Source organism: Onychostoma macrolepis, chromosome 02, assembly GCF_012432095.1.
Source record: "Onychostoma macrolepis isolate SWU-2019 chromosome 02, ASM1243209v1, whole genome shotgun sequence".
NCBI lineage: Eukaryota > Metazoa > Chordata > Actinopteri > Cypriniformes > Cyprinidae > Onychostoma > Onychostoma macrolepis.
Genome location: NC_081156.1, coordinates 1,941,410 through 1,960,337, shown reverse-complemented (window position 1 = coordinate 1,960,337; position 18,928 = coordinate 1,941,410). Strand labels below are relative to the sequence as shown.

At 37.0% G+C, this 18,928-nt stretch overlaps 1 protein-coding gene across 3 annotated transcripts in view; it reads right to left on the bottom strand.

The window, feature by feature from the left end:
• tnk2b (tyrosine kinase, non-receptor, 2b) overlaps positions 1-18,928 on the bottom strand; it is a 122,558-nt gene that overhangs the window by 95,945 nt on the left and 7,685 nt on the right. Inside the window, exon 1 of one of the 3 annotated variants that reach the window (XM_058761794.1) lies at positions 9,849-10,169. The exons of the other annotated variants lie outside the window; for them this stretch is intronic. The gene's annotated coding sequence lies outside the window, so the exon portion shown is untranslated. Of the gene's footprint in view, positions 1-9,848; positions 10,170-18,928 lie in introns of those variants that run through there. 3 annotated transcript variants of the gene reach the window in all.

The following is an 18,928-nucleotide window of genomic DNA, read 5'->3' as shown; positions in this document are numbered from 1 at the left end:
GTTAAAATGGGGAAAATGTGTGAACGATTGCATTGCAAGCTGATTTAAGATGTGCCCCTAAATTTTCTGCTTGTGCTCCTAAAAATTTTCATTCAGGGGCAACAGTGCTCCTAGTAAAAATAGTTAGTCTTGAGCCCTGCGCATGGATTAAAAGGAGGAACTCCTAAAAATCACTGTGTAGACTGTATGCTGTATGTGTTTCTATGATGTCAGGCATGACATAGCAGGCGGGCAGTGGCATGGTTGGGAGGTCTAGTGGTCAGTGGGTGGAGTCTGTGCCCAGTCACCAGTGGGAAGTTTAGGAATGTCACCAGGCGCCATGCCTTGAATCAGTCTGATTCGCATGGCAACCAAACCTCCACCTACAGCAAGGAACAAGCAGTTCAGACACACCACCCCATTCTACTCTCCTGCACACAAAGAACACTTTTGTCCACACACAAATATACACAGTGATACATTTCCTCTGCAGTTCTGGGTAGCCAGTTGTGGGGACTGACAGCAGATGACTGACTCTTCCAGCCGAAACACAAACATTATGCAATAAGAGTTCAGAGAAAGGGCTGTGTTTAGGGCGTTGTGGGAGGAAACTGTCTTACTAAACTATCAGTAATCATCTCATCACTGTAGGCGATGTTGGTTCCACTATTGGTTCCAACTCATGACAGAGCACAACCTCTGGACAAAATGACAACACATAGGGATTGCGTGCCTGTGCACATTTCAAAGCACTGAGTGCCACTGACATCATGGCACCACTGTGAGGGCACGGTGCCATGATGCTCTGCAATCTGCATTCAATGTGCCACAATAACAGCAGTCATTCACTATACCATAGAAAGTTCTATGGTTATTTTCATGGCAAGATCAATCTGTTTTAAAGAAACAAACAGTAGTAATGAAAAAAATAACAACTAACAGATTTTTCACTGCAATATCTGATATTAAATTAAAAAAAACATTAACAGACACAAATAGATTTTCCTTTTCCCGTAAAATTTTTATTTTACTATTAAAAATGGGTAAAGTCCTACTTCAGTGTAGGGCTGAAGTTGATGTGTTGACTGGCTTCACACAATTCTCTCACATGACAGCGAACAAATTAAATCATGGGGGTGTTTCTTATCCATTTCTCTTTGTATTTGCGTTCCCACACTGTAAAAAAAATTCCGTAAAATTTACAGTAAAAAAGCTGTGGTTGCCGGAATTTTACCGTAAAAAGTATGTTAGCAACATTTTAGGTTTTACGGTTTTAACTTAAATTTACAGTTAAATACTGTAATTTCATTAACTGATATAATGTTAATATACCAACCTATTGAAGTACTGAAATCCGTTTTGTACCTTTGTAATGCACTGATAACCACCAACTGCAGGTGGTGATGAGAAAGTCACATGATGAACCAAAGCCCATCAAAAGAAGCTTTTAAATAATAACATATATAGAAGGTGCACAGTGTCATTCACACAAACACTAAACACCATCATGGTGAGACTCATTAAACTGAAATATGCAATAAACATTAATTTAACAACATTAGATGTAACATACAACCCTAATAAACATAACTGATAAGAAAAAACTAAGAAGAAACAGTTATTTCAAAGAAAAAACATCCAATTTGAAATGCAACGCAGGGAATTCTGGGAACATCAATTTACGGTTTTTCCCTGTAAATTTAAAAAATGTTTTCACTTCCAAAAACAGTATTTCGCCCGTAAAATTGTCTGAAATGTCTATTACAGTTTTTCACAGTGTATATTAGGGGAACTTATCGTTAACCATTTAACAGGTTTTTACTGTGGCATTTTCACAGTTTTTTACCGTTAAAATCACGGTCATTTTTTACAGTGCATGGAAACGTCATTACCAGGGTTTACCAGGACTTCACAAAATGGTTAATATCATGAACAACGTCACCTTTAATGTTGTCAGAATATCAATTTTTCAATACATATCATTACTGAAATAACATATTACTGAAATATCTACAACGGTTTCAATACTCTTTTCAGGGCTCCAGACTAACATTTGTGAGCAGTGACACAAGCGCTAGTAAGTTCTACAGATGGTGGCACAAGAAGCAGATTTGGTAGCGTTGGGGGGGGTGATGTATGGGGTTATTAAAAACAAAAGATAATTTAATCATAAAAACACTATTGTTTTGCATTAACAAGTGCAGTTACTAATAATGTTACATGTTTATTTCTTGGTAATGCACATTTGACAGTAAAGCACTGAGCTTGACTTGGGAAGTGTACAAAATTTACTTTTATTCAAATCAGTAACAAGCAAAATATATATAATTTTTCATATAAAAAAAAATATATATATATATATATATATATATATATATACATATATATACATATATATATACATATATATATATATACATACATATATATATATATATACATACATACACATATATATATATATATATAGTGAGGAAAATAAGTATTTGAACACCCTGCTATTTTGCAAGTTCTCCCACTTAGAAATCATGGAGGGGTCTGAAATTGTCATCGTAGGTGCAGGTCCACTGTGAGAGACATAATCTAAAAAAAAAAATCCAGAAATCACAATGTATGATTTTTTAACTATTTATTTGTATGATACAGCTGCAAATAAGTATTTGAACACCTGAGAAAATCAATGTTAATATTTGGTACAGTAGCCTTTGTTTGCAATTACAGAGGTCAAACGTTTCCTGTAGTTTTTCACCAGGTTTGCACACACTGCAGGAGGGATTTTGGCCCACTCCTCCACACAGATCTTCTCTAGATCAGTCAGGTTTCTGGCCTGTCGCTGAGAAACACGGAGTTTGAGCTCCTCCAAAGATTCTCTATTGGGTTTAGGTCTGAGACTGGCTAGGCCACGCCAGAACCTTGATATGCTTCTTACAGAGCCACTCCTTGGTTATCCTGGCTGTGTGATTCGAGTCATTGTCATGTTGGAAGACCCAGCCTCGACCCATCTTCAATGCTCTAACTGAGGGAAGGAGGTTGTTCCCCAAAATCTCGCAATACATGGCCCCGGTCATCCTCTCCTTAATACAGTGCAGTCGCCCTGTCCCATGTGCAGAAAAACACCCCAAAGATGATGCTACCACCCCATGCTTCACAGTAGGGATGGTGTTCTTGGGATGGTACTCATCATTCTTCTTCCTCCAAACACGTTTAGTGGAATTATGACCAAAAAGTTCTATTTTGGTCTCATCTGACCACATGACTTTCTCCCATGACTCCTCTGGATCATCCAAATGGTCATTGGCAAACTTAAGTCAGGCCTGGACATGTGCTGGTTTAAGCAGGGAAACCTTCCGTGCCATGCATGATTTCAAACCATGACGTCTTAGTGTATTACCAACAGTAACCTTGGAAACGGTGGTCCCAGCTCTTTTCAGGTCATTGACCAGCTCCTCCCGTGTAGTTCTGGGCTGATTTCTCACCTTTCTTAGGATCATTGAGACCCCACGAGGTGAGATCTTGCATGGAGCCCCAGTCCGAGGGAGATTGACAGTCATGTTTAGCTTCTTCCATTTTCTAATGATTGCTCCAACAGTGGACCTTTTTTCACCAAGCTGCTTGGCAATTTCCCCATGGCCCTTTCCAGCCTTGTGGAGGTGTACAATTTTGTCTCTAGTGTCTTTGGACAGCTCTTTGGTCTTGGCCATGTTAGTAGTTGGATTCTTACTGATTGTATGGGGTGGACAGGTGTCTTTATGCAGCTAACGACCTCAAACAGGTGCATCTAATTTAGGATAATAAATGGAGTGGAGGTGGACATTTTAAAGGCAGACTAACAGGTCTTTGAGGGTCAGAATTCTAGCTGATAGACAGGTGTTCAAATACTTATTTGCAGCTGTATCATACAAATAAATAGTTAAAAAATCATACATTGTGATTCAAATACTTATTTTCCTCACTGTATATGTATAATATATATATATATATATATTTTTTTTTAACTATACCATTATTCTTTTAGCCTATTATATTGAACTGACCGACAGCTTTTGCGATTTTCAAAAGAACGCTCTTTAATTGAGTGATTCAGTTCCAAATTGAACAAAAGTTTTTTTTTTTTTTTAAACGCACTTTGTGACTTTTCTTACTTCATACACATGAAACGTGCAAAACTTTGACAAAATTTGATTTCTTGATGATTTGATATTTTATAATAGTGATTTTATAATATCAAAATGTAAAGCAAAAAAAAAAAGTGGAAATGAATGATCAATAAGCCAATAAGTCTCTCTGCTGCCATCTACTGGTTATAGTGGTAATTTGTCTTTTTAAATTTTATTTTAAATAAGTGTTTGTTTACCACAGTAAATTTTGGTCATCCCATTAAAAACAACATTTAAATTGGATCGTTTTTAGAGCTTTAAAGTGCTGGAAATAGTTGTGTGAAATACTTGAGAGTCATTGAAAAGTGCTTGAATTTCTCTCTAAAAAGGTTGTATAAACCCTGAAATGAATAATAACATTCGACTCTTTCTGCCACAACACCATGGTTACAGTTAACATTACTACTTCTGGTTTTCTACATCAGCGCTGTTTGATCTGTTTATAACAGAATTCTGTGCAGAATTTGAATGCATCTCACCGGATCTCGCAGCACTGTGCTGTAACAATTATGCGCTCAATTATTGGTCCGAGCTGATAAACGGTCTGCACTGCGGTTTCGTCACGCTTTTGTTTCGTTTGCCGTTTGATGTTTCTCATATGCAGCGCTTATGAGTTGGGCAACGTGTTGGTCGCACCAGTGCGACTGCTCACAAAATTTAGTCGCACGGGCAGAAAAAATGGTCGCAGTATACACTGATACTACCAGCTGCGCTTTCTCTCTCTCTTCTCTCAGACATGAACAAGCTCTTTCAGTGTTTGGCTGAATATGCGAACAGACCGAATAAATTGTACACTCTTAAAAATAAAGGTGCTTCAATGTGCCACAGAAGAACCTTTTTTGTCTAAATGGTTCCAAAAAGAACCTTTAACAACTGAAGAACCTTTCTGTTTCACAAAAGGTTCTTTGTGGCGGAAGAAGGTTCTTCAGATTATAAAACGGTAAGAAAGAGATGGTTCTTTAAAGAACCTTTGATTGAATTGTACTTTGTGGAACCAAAAATGGTTTTTCTATGGCATCGCTGTGAAGAAACTTTTAAGCACCTTTATTTTTAAAGGGGTCATCGGATGCCCATTTTGCATAAGTTGATATGATTCTTTAGGGTCTTAATTAAAAGTCTATAACATACTTTGTATAAAATTTCTCAATGGTAGTGTAAAAAGCACCTTTTTAAACCTGTCAAAATCAGCTCTGTTTTTAGCAAGCCATCATAGTCCATATTGCTTTAAATGCTAATGAGCTCTGCTGATCCCGCCTATGGGATCAGATTCCCGCCTAAAGTATTACAGTCACGGATAAAAAAATAAGCGTGAAAACAAAATTTAAAAACGCAAATAAAAATATATTGCGCAAGATTTAAAAATGAAAGCAACATTTTTCAGAATAGCAAACAATGGTCACGGATAGAAAAATAATAAGCGTGAATCAAAAAACTGAATAACATTTTTAAAAATAATAAGCATGAATCAAAACTTTAAACATTTAAAATCATATTGCACAAAATTGAAATATTAGTGCAAAATTATCTGACTTGTGCACAAAATCATGTTTTCCTTGGTTATATTTCTCAGTTTTTTCTGCTTTCAGACATTTTCTGCTCATATTTTTATTTTTTGTGCGCTTATGCTGTTTTTCCCTACGCTCTTGTTTCCACGTTCTGCGCTTGCTTTCCCAAATGTTGCGGTTAGAGTTTCATGTAAATCAGGGCGGGTTTAAGCCTCATCATTGGTCCACTAGTTCTTGATTGGCAGCTCCTCCTCAGCCAATCAGTCGAAGAGGGGCAGTGTCGTCACTCCAGTGCGCCTCATTAGCTGCCGATGCGCGGCGTTCACTTGTACAGGTGAAAATGGATAACTGTCAGCTGGGAAAAATTTACATTTACATTTATGCATTTGGCAGACGCTTCTATCCAAAGCGACTTACATTGCATTCAAGTTACAGTTTTTACATTTTATCAGCTCTTGCTTTCCCTGGGAATCGAACCCATGATCTTGGCGTTGCTAGCGCCATGCTCTACTATTTGAGCTACAGGAAAGCTACAGGAAACATCTTTCCATACAGGGCACCGTTATATGTGTCTGTCTGTCACTGCTGTATGCCTGCCTGGCGATGCGTTAACGTTAAATGAGTAAATTGGTCAAATAATTATGAATGAATGAATAATGTTTTTGCATTGACTTGGCTAGATTTGACTACTGATCAATGAAAGTGATACTGTTACAGAGAACAGGTCGATTTGATATGTACACAATGATTTATTTGCATATTATGTGTATTTAAATAAACACTATGCAATTGCATAAAATTAACGTTTTAAATATATAAAGTTATAATACAGCAACAATGTGAAAGTAAAACACCCAGCAGGTGGCGGCAAGTATCTTTAGAGTAAGACATTAAATCATTAATTCAAACGGCAGATTCATTCAGTGACAAATAAAGTGAATCATTCCGTATGAAATGTTGCTGTGTGTTGCCTGTAGGACACTGTTCTGCTGTGGCTTTGTTTGGACTCTTCATCAAAATAGTGCAAAATGAGAAAATAGTTGCAATATAACTCATTCAAAATTTACTTATATTGATTTTATACTACAGTTCAATAAAGATTTTCAATGGAGCTTATATTCGAGGAAAACACTCTTCCTCCTGTGATATCCCTTATTCATTGTAAACACAAAATGTGATAAATCTTACAAAACCATCAACCATATCAATTACATACTGTACATGAAAGAAAAAGCTGCAAAGCTGTTTACCAAAAAAAAAAAAAAAAAAAAATAAGCAAATTATTGCCTACAGACAGTTAACAATTACGGGCAATATACAGCAAACTAAACAACTGTGACTGGGATGTATTACTCTTACTCATATTATCCTCTCCTAACAGCAGGGCTCCAGACAAAAAAATCGAGTAAGGAGCCATTGGTTCCTATAAGAAAAAACTTAGGCGCCAAATTATTTTTTTAGGTGCCACAGAATAAACGCATTTTATTTATTTGTTTTTTTAACATTTTGACATTTCAATCATACAGTCATGTGTTTGTCTACTCTTTTCGTGACTTTATCAGCATTTTAATCCATCTTGTAGATGACCTGGGAACTAAGGTTCACTTAAAGTGGGAAAAAAAACGTCTTTTCCAACTTGAAATATACAGTCACAAAGAATTGTTTATTACACAGAATCTGTACCAATATCATGGACCATAAGAACTTTTAAGTAATTGCAATTTAATCAATTTAAGTTGGTCCAACTTAAAATAAAAAGTGAACAACACATTTTCAAACTGTTATTTGTCAGTGTAACTCAGAATTGTCAAGTTCACTTAATGTATTTCTTTAATTATGCATTAAGTTGGTGCTTTAGGAGCGAATATAGCGGCTTCTCCGAGATCGGTATAAACGGAGGTTGGAGCCAGCTCCAAATGGGCGGGACTTGTTAATATTCCCTACACAAAAATCATATTTATTCAATGACATCATTGCCTTTTGAAGTTTAATCCAGCTGTATCGCGGTTCTTGTCTTTCCATCCCCAACTGTAAGACCTCTTGAAATTATAATTAAAACTTTTCTTAAACCATTTAACATATTTAAAACTTTTTATGGGCGTAAATTTTATACAAGTAAATTGAGAGGTTTTTAAGGACCCACAGTATTTAAGTTAGCCTGCTGGGCAGGGCAGTGATACATTTTGGTAGCCCAACTGGAAAACGCAATAACCCCGCGATTTTGCGAGCCCTGGGTTTCCTCAATTTTTTAAAGAAAAGTCAACTGATCGCTTTTTACAGTGTTAGTTTGGGCTCCTCTATGCATCCTATAGAAATGTTGTCAAATCTCTCGCACATCCAGTCGGTTTTTGCATTTTTTATCATATAGACAACAGGTTAAGTAAAAATATTAATATGCAATAGCGAATAAATATAGCAAAATGCTCCTCTTTATAATTATTTTTCTAGCTGACTGATGAGCTTATGGATGGCCAGTGGTTAGGTATTGTTACAAGCTTTACAAGATTTCCACAGTTTGACACAGAATGAGCGATTACATGAGACATTTCAATAAGTGTAGGCTCTCTTATAAAATAGCCTACCTTCTGATATTAATTCACATTCATTTCATACTATAATAGAGAAAGATATAATGGGTTCACTTGCCGCTTGAACTGAGGCGCTAAAGCGATTGCGTCTGCCGCATTAAAGAGCGCCAAAACCGTATTTATTTTATGAATTTTGTTATGAATTTGGTAGAATGTTAAAGCTGATACTTTGTTTATTAAAAAGTAACAAAGCACAAAGCTTATTATGATTACTGGACGGCAAGTGCGCTGCAAACACGCTAATATGAAGTTCACGCATTTACAGAACTCAGCATATAGACTAAAGATCTTGATAACAAGAAGCCATATTAGTAATGATTATAAACGAGAATTGTTAACGATATTGCCAATACACAGCTGACAGCTTTACCTGTTGAAGTTTGTTCAAGTTGTGCATGAAATAGACACTGCTTTTCTGCACTTTCACTTTGCAGGTCTCCGTCATTTTGATCTCTCGCGCTGCACAACTGAGCTGCGTTTAACAGGCATTTCGGCAGAGATGAGGGCTGTTTGTAACTTTTTTTCCATTAAAATTTTGATGGGCATCGTCTCAGTTTAGTACGTGGACATAAAAGATGTGATCGCAAAACAATCAGGAAAAAAAATCAAGTCATAACATAGTCGCCATTGGAGACCTCAGCAAAAACTTCACTAGTAAATTAATATTTTTGGTCGCAAATGCGACCGTTTTAGTCGCAGTTTGGAGCCCTGAACAGTATAACCATAAGACTTATTATTAGTCAGATACGGGTGAGCCAGGCATATATAACGGTGACTTCGCGAGGCCGGTGTATATTGTGGTTGCTCCCTTTCGCGGTGTGGCCATAGCCGAATAAATACAGGTGAATATAACCACGACGGATCACTAGGACGGCTTATTTAACGTTAACGGATCGCCAGGCAGACGTACAGCAGTGACAGACAGACACGTATAATGGTGTGCTGTATGGAAAGATGTTTCCCAGCTGACAGTTATCCATTTTCACCTGTACAAGTGAACGCCGCGCATCGGCAGCTAATGAAGCGCGTTGGAGTGACGTCACCGCCCCTCTTCGACTGATTGGCTGAGGAGGACCTGTCAATCAAGAGCTAGTGGACCAATGATGAGGCTTAAACCCACCCTGATTTACATGAAACTCTAACTGCAACATTTGGGAAAGCAAGCACAGAACGTGGAAACAAGAGCAAAGGGAAAAACAGCATAAGCATACAAAAAATAAAAATATGAGCAGAAAAAACTGAAATATAACCAAGGAAAACATGATTTTGTGCGCAGGGCAAGTCAGATAATTTTGCATTAATATTAAAATTTTGTGCAATATGATTTTAAATGTGTTTAAAGTTTTGATTCATGCTTATTATTTTTAAAAATGTGTTATTAATTTTTTGATTTCCGCTTACTTTTCTATCCGTGACCATTGTTTGCCATTCTGAAAATGTTGCTCTCGTTGTTAAATATATATTTTTACTTGCGTTTTTAAATGTAGTTTTCACGCATGTTATTTTTTTATCCGTGACTGCAATACTTTAGGTGGAAATCTGATCCCGTGAAACTGGCTAACTAGCACATTATTAGGAAAGGCGATTTGCAAAGATTCATAAAAAACCCTTATACTCACTTCTTCTGTAGATGAAGCTGGATCAGGAATGATTCGCGCGAACAGATGCATTTAGGCAGATTGGGGATCGGCGCATTCACTTCAAAGCAAAAGTAATGTTAATCCTCTGTGTCTTCAGCGGCTCAGATGTCAGGAGTAAATGACGACTGCTATATTCATTATTACTTCCAACAACAAAGCACCTCAATTGCTTAATCAGAGACATCTTGTCTTCCCCTGCACCAGAGTTGACACAATGGAGGACAGCTCTCAGCTCACTCAGGGTAAGACGGCCTTGTCAATCAACTATCGTGGGAGCAGTCTGTGCAGAACTACATCATTCTGACAGGAATCTCAGAACAGCCTGATTTGAGAAAGGGGATTTTAAAATAGGGATTTAAAAAAAAATTTTTTTTAAAACACTGGGTGGATTTTTATCATTATAGGATGGATGTGTACACACACTTCCAACACACATTTATGTTCAAACAACTTGAAAAGTGAATTTTGCATTCAATGACCCCTTTAAGAGTGTACCGAACACTAATGCAGCAAACATGCCGGCAGTGTGGAAGCATTTGAAACTGTCCGAAAAAGACGCAAAAAAAAGCACCGACAGCTAGGGCTGTGTATCACCAATAAAGTCACCGTACAATACGTATCACGATACAGAGGCCACGATACAATACGTATTACGATACAGGACTGCACTGAATTTCACCTCAGAAAAATTTTGTAAAACAGCTGTTTATTAAACACTGCATTACTATAGGGCCACTGCCAACTATTGGCAGAGCAGGCAGTTGATATCTGCTTTATGAAGGGCCTCTATAACTGTACCACAGTACAATATAGGTAATGGCATTTGGTTCATGTTTACATTGGGCACTCCCCACCAGGTAAAATATTCTGATTGCTTGCATCTTGTTTTTATGCCCATAATTAATAATGTACTCGTTCTAATAAATTTATATTGTAATGTACTCATATTAATATATTTTAAAAAATCATCTTAACATTGCTGGTAGGTTATCATTGCACAAATTAACGCACTGTCTACATTTAAAAAATAAATATAAGAATTAGAAGAGTTCTAAACTAATGCGCTGTCTTCATTGTATCTAACGCACACGTTCACTCAAACAGATCACATTGCGGCCGCACACAGACATTCCGTAACACAAACTTTTTAGCGCTTCCCCGCAATTTTATCAATAAAATAGCTAAATCGCTCAAGAGGTACATTATCTTTCTCATCAAGGAGCTGGTAACATCATTGTTTCTAAAGGAATTTAAGCCACAGCTTCGCTGTTAATAGAGAAACACGGCAAAATGGTGGTAATTCATACATACACAGCCTCTCTCTCGCTCTCTCTCTCTCGTAAATGAACATTTGTTCAATATCGAAGTGGAGATGGCTAAACTGCAAGATAACCGGTGTTTTCAGAAAGCAAGTGCGTTTATCCACAGTGGAGAGAGAGCGCGTGCACATGGTTGCCAGGTTGACAAAGATAAGTAACACACTTAGCAGATATTTCCGTATTGCTCAAGTGGGAAGCTCCGTTTTGTCTCTTTATATCAGGCAACCCAGTTGTGTTCCTCTGCGGCCAGGTTAAACCTTGTTGTGGCCTATATATTATGCTCCATTCATTATTTTTTTTTTTAGAAACCTCGCACTTTTCTACTCCATTTTAAACGGAGTTCTTGTATTCAAATTAAGCGCGGTCCACTGCTGCACACGTGCCAAAATATCGTATCGACACTCATATAGTCAAATCTCTGTGACACAGCACTACCGACAGCCAGAGACTGTTTAGTACTGCATTGCATGTTTCCGATGAGAAGAGTAAGGTCTTAAACAGGTTGTAAAAACATATTTTTGTTTAAAACTCACTTCATAACTTCAGTCAAGTGTTTGAAATGCCTTCCTTTTGTGATCTGATATGGCTTCTTATCATAGATCATTATTTTATGGTATTCTATACTGTAATAAAGGCTATTACCATTAATAAATGTCAATTATGTATAATGTCAATTACCATTACATTATAAATAGGCCTTCATGTTATTCTTATATGGTAGTGGACTTGTGTTAATTGTCTTCAGGTGCGGCTTGCCACTTCAGATGTTCTGACAGATACATGTGCTGCTGACAGAAAGGATACTTGAAGTGTTTAAGGTATTGGAGTTGTAGTGTTTTCCTCAGTGCAACTTACATTTCACAGGTATATTCTCCATCTGTAAATGTTAGAAAGACATAGAAATATTTATATTTCCCTATCAGGACTGGGTTAGCCTTCTGCATGTGATTCTCTGCTGAACTTCACAGACTTTAGTGAACAAGCTCCACCATGCGCACACACAGCAAACAGACGAAGGGCAATGAAATAGGAGCACAAGAATTATGATTGAAATATCCATTTTGCTAAAATATAATTATTATTAAACAATAAATGAGCCATATAGAATTTTAAACCCACAACTGAATTTTTATGACAGCAGTAACCCAACTGTAAAGTTAGACTGTTGTAATGTGGTAATCAAAATATCCTAATACAGTTAGTCTGTACTTTTTTTTTCTTTTTTTAGTTTAGTGACTTTAACTTCTGCTTCGAGATGCATTTTTTTTTTGTTACGTTTGTTTTTTTGAGATTGTAATGTTAGAATATGTAATGTGAGTTTAACCATTTTTTGCACATATTATATAGGATGATAGCCTACATGGTTTCATTGGACAACATTGATCAGGATGTAAAATTTTAAAACATAAAACTTTTTTTTTCTTTTTTTTTTTAAATAAATACAGATTTATTTTAGTTTTTGTATATTGCAATTCAGCCAAAAAAATACTGAAATATGATTTTTTTTTTCTTTTCTTTGCCATAATCGCCCAGCCCTACAAAAAACAATTAATTTTTCTGATGATTTACAAACAGTGTTAATTGCTTTGGAATATTGGAAGAAAATGTTATGGAGACAAAAGATGGGCTTGGGCCTGCTCACGTCCTACAGCCCTATTAAGTACAAAGCAGGATTATATTTGTGGTAAAATATAAACTTCAGTTAGTTACTAAATTCCAATTGCTTTCTATGTGCTCTGCATTGGACTTTGTGTAATTTCTATTTTAATGCACTTTAAAGTAAATTTGTGCAATTAATGAACTGAATAAAATTTTCATAAATTGCAGATGAAACTGAAAACTGAGTACTATTTCACTGTTAGTGACACTGAAAAGAAAGAGCACACCAATGTCCATCAATTTGCTGTGATAAATTTGTGGAGGAAGATTACATTGAAGAGAAGACCTTTGAGTCAAGCAAGTAAATTATTTATTAGTTGTTAGGGATATTAATATATATTAGTGCTGTCAATCGATTAAAAAAAATTAACCAATTAATTGCACATTTTTCTGAAATTAATCGCGATTAATCCACCTAACATTAAAGTTTTTAAATATACTTATATTGCAATAATTCCACATTCAATCTTCAAATTAATGTACAAACAACAAAGAAAATATATTTTTTAATATTTGTTTAATGGCATCTTTCTTTATGACTGAAGGCCAGTATCATTGATACCAATTAATACTGATTTCTCTATATTGCTCCCAATATTTTTAACGCGTTAACTGAAAAAATGAATCACCTGCGTTAACGCGCTAATTTTGACAACATTAATATATACAGTGAGGAAAATAAGTATTTGAACACCCTGCTATTTTGCAAGTTCTCCCACTTAGAAATCATGGAGGGGTCTGAAATTGTCATCGTAGGTGCATGTCCACTGTGAGACATATAATCTATAAAAGAAAATCCAGAAATCACAACGTATGATTTTTTAACTATTTATTTGTATGATACAGCTGCAAATAAGTATTTGAACACCTGTCTATCAGCTAGAATTCTGACCCTCAAAGACCTGTTAGTCTGCCTTTAAAATGTCCACCTCCACTCCATTTATTATCCTAAATTAGATGCACCTGTTTGAGGTCGTTAGCTGCATAAAGACACCTGTCCACCCCATACAATCAGTAAGAATCCAACTACTAACATGGCCAAGACCAAAGAGCTGTCCAAAGACACTAGAGACAAAATTGTACACCTCCACAAGGCTGGAAAGGGCTACGGGAAATTGCCAAGCAGCTTGGTGAAAAAGGTCCACTGTTGGAGCAATCATTAGAAAATGGAAGAAGCTAAACATGACTGTCAATCTCCTCGGACTGGGGCTCCATCTCACCTCGTGGGGTCTCAATGATCCTAAGAAAGGTGAGAAATCAGCCCAGAACTACACGGGAGGAGCTGGTCAATGACCTGAAAAGAGCTGGGACCACCGTTTCCAAGGTTACTGTTGGTAATACACTAAGACGTCATGGTTTGAAATCATGCATGGCACGGAAGGTTCCCCTGCTTAAACCAGCACATGTCCAGGCCCGACTTAAGTTTTACAATGACCATTTGGATGATCCAGAGGAGTCATGGGAGAAAGTCATGTGGTCAGATGAGACCAAAATAGAACGTTTTGGTCATAATTCCACTAAACGTGTTTGGAGGAAGAAGAATGATGAGTACCATCCCAAGAACACCATCCCTACTGTGAAGCATGGGGGTGGTAGCATCATGCTTTGGGGTGTTTTTCTGCACATGGGACAGGGCGACTGCACTGTATTAAGGAGAGGATGACCGGGGCCATGTATTGCGAGATTTTGGGGAACAACCTCCTTCCCTCAGTTAGAGCATTGAAGATGGGTCGAGGCTGTGTCTTCCAACATGACAATGACCAAGCACACAGCCAGGATAACCAAGGAGTGGCTCTGTAAGAAGCATATCAAGGTTCTGGCGTGGCCTAGCCAGTCTCCAGACCTAAACCCAATAGAGAATCTTTGAGGGAGCTCAAACTCCGTGTTTCTCAGCGACAGGCCAGAAACCTGACTGATCTAGAGAAGATCTGTGTGGAGGAGGCCAAAATCCTCCTGCAGTGTGTGCAAACCTGGTGAAAAACTACAGGAAACATTTGACCTCTGTAATTGCAAACAAAGGCTACTGTACCAAATATTAACATTGATTTTCTCAGGTGTTCAAATACTTATTTGCAGCTGTATCATACAAATAAATAGTTAAAAAATCATACATTGTGATTTCTGGATTTTTTTTTTTAGATTATGTCTCTCACAGTGGACCTGCACCTACGATGACAATTTCAGACCCCTCCATGATTTCTAAGTGGGAGAACTTGCAAAATAGCAGGGTGTTCAAATACTTAATTTCCTCACTGTATATATTAATTGCAATAATCTCACCTAAATGTCTTCTCACTCAAAGTATGTTTTTACAATTTATAAAACTGATTCAATGATTTGATTAATGATGATTCAAAGTTTTACACTAGATTATTAATTATTTTTCTTTTTTTTCCCCCTTTTCTGTATGGTGGACACTCCTTAAATGTCACTGACCCATTTAAAGAATATCACATTAACTTTTATGCTTCATGTCATACTGCCGTAGGTGTTGAATTGTAGTATATTTTCCATCCAGATCAGGTACCGAAATTGCATCATACCAATGCACTGTGCTCATAAATCATGGCCCATAAGACTCAGCTAGGGCTGCAACTAACGATTATTTTGATAATCTATTAGTTGGCTGATTATTTTTGATTAATCGGATAAAAAGCCTTTCTTTTTTTATTGACAAAATACACTATTCCACATGCTGCCCAATGCTGTCCTTCGAACAAACATGCCAACTGAATGCAATAAAAATACTGAATTGTGAATATATCTATGCTATTATAATGTGTAAAAAGAGTTATAAAGCACAGTTTAAATGGAGAGTTTAAGTAGACAAAGGACAGTTTAAATCCCTACACTAGAAATGGAGATAATAATGAAAAACACAAACTCAGTGTTAACAGATGAGAGGAATGTTCTGCATGAATACACACATTCACTCTGAATACATTAACCTGTTACGGTCATTTCTTTATTCTTTAAATGTAAGGAACATCTTAAATTTCAGTTACACACTGTTATCCCAGTTACTATCATAAAATGCTTGGATTGCATGTTGGCATTTAAACCAAAATTTAACATCCAATAACATTTCAGCACAATGAATATTTTTGCACTGCATAATTTTCTTCCTCTCTACTGCGTTCAGTCTATTTGAAGTGCCGCCGCTCATTCAGTTTAACGCAGACTGTCAGGACGAGTCTTCATGCAAAACAGAAACAATTGCATAAATATGTAAAATTTACAGATAAGGATAAAACCGTAAAATGAAAGTTTTGTGCTGAGAAATCCTATCACACATTAAACACGCATCTGTCAAAGAGCCTGACAGGACGAGCCACGTTAAACATTACGCTAATGCATTCATTTGAAGTTTAAAAACAATTAAAGCATTCGCGTGTTTTGGGCAGCTTGGATCACAAACCTTACCCGAAGCAACTCACTCAGTTTCTTCCACAATTAGATTTATTAAGATTAATTTCGTCCATAGAAATGCATTATTCAGTGGTATAATTTGACATGACTGGTGGAAGATTTCCATGCACAGCGGGCAGACGAGACTAATCAATAATGACATTCGTTGTTGATTTTCATTATCGATTTTATCGACTCGTTGTTGCAGCCTTAAACTCAGCCCTATAAATTAACACTTTCAAAAATCACATTTAAATAATTTAAATTTTCAGAAACAGACCGAACAGTCACAATTGACAAACATGAATGATATGAATCATTCAAGTCAGCCAACCTGAACAACAGCCATGTTAGATACAGTGTAGGGCTGGGCGGTATATCGAGTTTGTACGATATATTTATATTCTTTATAAGCGATACGGTATGAAGCAATACCGTTAATATCGATACAAGTATGATACAAGCGCATCTGAAAAAAATATTCTAGGGAGGACACAGACTGAACTTCTGCGGAGAAAGCGCATAATACAATTTGTTCTACATGCATCAGCCTTTATATGAAGGGCTTTTAAAAAAAATCGTAAGATATAGTAGCCTATAGTTTATAGTTTCAGTTTAAAGCGGCTCTGACAGAAAGGCTGTGTGTGTCGCTGATAGAGACGTGCTGTTGTCCTTAACGCATAACTTACATTTCACAGGTACAGGTGCTAGTCATATAATTAGAATATCATCAAAAAGTTGATTTATTTCACTAATTCCATTCAAAAAGTGAAACTTGTATATTATATTAATTCATTACACACAGACTGATATATTTCAAATGTTTATTTCTTTTCATTTTGATGATTATAACTGACAACTAAGGAAAATCCCAAATTCAGTATCTCAGAAAATTAGAATATTGTGAAAAGGTTCAATATTGAAGACACCTGGTGCCACACTCTAATCAGCTAATTAACTCAAAAGACCTGCAAATGGTCTCTCAGTCTAGTTCTGTAGGCTACACAATAATGGGGAAGACTGCTGACTTGACAGTTGTCCAAAAGACGACCATTGACACGTTGCACAAGGAGGGCAAGACACAAAAGGTCATTGCAAAAGAGACTGGCTGTTCACAGAGCTCTGTGTCCAAGCACATTAATAGAGAGGCGAAGGGAAGGAAAAGATGTGGTAGAAAAAAAGTGTACAAGCAATAGGGATAACCGCACCCTGGAGAGGACTGTGAAACAAAACCCATTCAAAAATGTGGGGGAGATTCACAAAGAGTGGACTGCAGCTGGAGTCACTACGCACAGACGTATGCAAGACATGGGTTTCAGCTGTCGCATTCCTTGTGTCAAGCCACTCTTGAACAACAGACAGCGTCAGAAGCGTCTCGCCTGGGCTAAAGACAAAAAGGATTGGACTGCTGCTGAGTGGTCCAAAGTTATGTTCTCTGATGAAAGTAAATTTTGCATTTCCTTTGGAAATCAGGGTCCCAGAGTCTGGAGGAAGAGAGGAGAGGCACACAATCCACGTTGCTTGAGGTCCAGTGTAAAGTTTCCACAGTCGGTGATGGTTTGGGGTGCCATGTCATCTGCTGGTGTTGGTCCCACTGTTTTCTGAGGTCCAAGGTCAACGCAGCTGACTTCATGCTTCCTGCTGCTGACCAACTTTATGGAGATGCAGATTTCATTTTCCAACAGGACTTGGCACCTGCACACAGTGCCAAAGCAACCAGTATCTGGTTTAAGGACCATGGTATCCCTGTTCTTAATTGGCCAGCAAACTCGCCTGACCTTAACCCCATAGAAAATCTATGGGGTATTGTGAAGAGGAAGATGCGATATGCCAGACCCAACAATGCAGAAGAGCTGAAGGCCACTATCAGAGCAACCTGGGCTCTCATAACACCTGAGCAGTGCCACAGACTGATCGACTCCATGCCACGCCGCATTGCTGCAGTAATTCAGGCAAAAGTAGCCCCAACTAAGTATTGAGTGCTGTACATGCTCATACTTTTCAGTTGGCCAAGATTTCTAAAAATCCTTTCTTTGTATTGGTCTTAAGTAATATTCTAATTTTCTGAGATACTGAATTTGGGATTTTCCGTAGTTGTCAGTTATAATCATCAAAATTAAAAGAAATAAACATTTGAAATATATCAGTCTGTGTGTAATGAATTAATATAATATACAAGTTTCACTTTTTGAATGGAATTAGTGAAATAAATCAACTTTTTGATGATATTCTAATTATATGACCAGCACCTGTATATTCTCCATCTGTAAATATTAGAAAGCCATGGAAAATATTTCCATTTTGCAGTCAGAAGTGCGTGAGCTTTTGCTTTGTGAAGTGTAGCGGAGAATCGCAGACTTCATTTACAACGAGCGCCGCCACGGGCATGCGCGCCAAACAGACGGAGCGCAATAACTCTGACTAAAATATACATTTTGCTGAAATATTTGCAGTTGGAAAATAAATCTGACACATGTAGAATTTTAAACCGACAAGTAAGTGTATTTGTATGATAGCACTAACTGTAAAGTGTAATGGGGTAATCAAAATAGCCTTTTTACTCACTTAGTCGGTGCTTTTTTATTATTTTCAATTTTAGTTTAGTAAATTTAACTTCTGCTTTAAAAGCATTATTTGTGTTTTTAGATCGCAATGTTACAATGTAATGTGATT